This window comes from Elephantulus edwardii, unplaced genomic scaffold (genome assembly GCF_000299155.1).
Source record: "Elephantulus edwardii isolate Elephantulus edwardi_28Jun2011 unplaced genomic scaffold, EleEdw1.0 scaffold00061, whole genome shotgun sequence".
NCBI lineage: Eukaryota > Metazoa > Chordata > Mammalia > Macroscelidea > Macroscelididae > Elephantulus > Elephantulus edwardii.
The window spans coordinates 9,420,574-9,422,006 of record NW_006399811.1 but is presented as its reverse complement, the minus strand read 5'-3'; the positions used below and the strand labels follow the sequence as shown (position 1 = coordinate 9,422,006).

General features: G+C 44.3%; 1 pseudogene; it reads left to right on the top strand.

The window, feature by feature from the left end:
• The first annotated feature begins 523 nt into the window (after nucleotides 1-523).
• LOC102876190 overlaps nucleotides 524-1,433 on the top strand; it is a 2,784-nt pseudogene continuing 1,874 nt past the window's right edge.

The following is a 1,433-nucleotide window of genomic DNA, read 5'->3' as shown; positions in this document are numbered from 1 at the left end:
GCTGGTGTCCTGAAACCATGTGCCTTCAGGATTGCAATGCAGCTCCTTGCCACTAGGCTACCAGAGCTCCCTAGTCATGTTGCTAGCAGGGGCTGTTCCTTGGAGAGGAATATCATGCTGGGAAGGGTGGAGGCTTGGGAAGAAGATAAAGACCCTCAGCCAGGTGAACTGATACGGTGACTGCCACAATGGGCTCTTGTGGGTCAGGAAGTGTGAAGATGGTAGGAGATAGAACAGAGTTCAGTTCTTTTGTTTATACGGTTGCTATGAGTCATACTCACTTCAAAGGCACCTAACAACAACAATATTACTAATGTCACATGGATCATAGCTGAAAGTGGAGAATAACAGAAAGATATTTACCTGTATTTTGTTGACTGTAAAAATTTATTTAGCTGTGTGGACCATAACATTATGGAGAACATTGCACAGAATGGAAATTCCACAACATTGCACAGATGGGAATTCCAAAACACAGCTAATCGTGTTTATGCAAAACCTGGGTGTACAGGGTTTTGTGAAGATGGCGGTGACAGAGGTGCTAGAGTCTGACCTGCCAGATGCTATGACACTTTGGAAAAATCTCCAGGAGCAGGTGATGGCTGTAACTGCACAAGTACAAGCTCTGACAAAAAATAAGTTCAAGCTGGAGCCTATCTTACAGGGAAGGGTCTCAGATTACTGGAAGTGAAAGACCAGCTGGTGCTCATATACTTCATGGACCGGAGCCATCTCATCCTGGACAGAGAGCCTCAGGAGGACCTCTCCAAGGACATGCTACAGTTTTGAGACTAGTAGAGATTGACATGGTTTTGGAAAAGATTCGTCCCTTGGACCAAAAACTGACGTATCCAGATGACAAACTCGTCAAGACTGCAGTGACCGGCAGCCTTAGTGAGAATGACCCACTTTGCTGTAAGCCTAATCCCAGCAAGATGATGAGCAAGTTGAGCTCAGAGGATGAGCAGGAAGGTGAAACGGAAGAAGGTCAGTCTGAGACCTGAGGGAAGAAGTTTGTAAAAGGAACGTCTAAGAAGTAAGTTCCACCACGCTTGGTTCCAGTGCATTATGATGAAACAGAAGCTGAGCAGGAGAAGAAGCATCTAGAATGAGCAAAAAACTGGCCCTGGGCAGTTGTGTCATTTGGGAACTCAAGGAGCAATACTCCAATTCTCCAGGGGAAATCCAAGATGTTCAGCATCCTCATGTCACTCACCAGAATCAGGAGGATCAATCCAGGATTAACTACGAGAAGAGCATGATGTGCCAATAAGAAAGAAAAAGGACAAAAAAAAAAACCCAAACAAAATAAAACATGTGCAAGAACATGGAAACCACTCAAATGTCCAACCACAATTGAATGGAGAAATTGTGGTGCATTCACACGATGGAATAGTACACAGCATGCAAGAGCAATGATTTTGTAAATTACT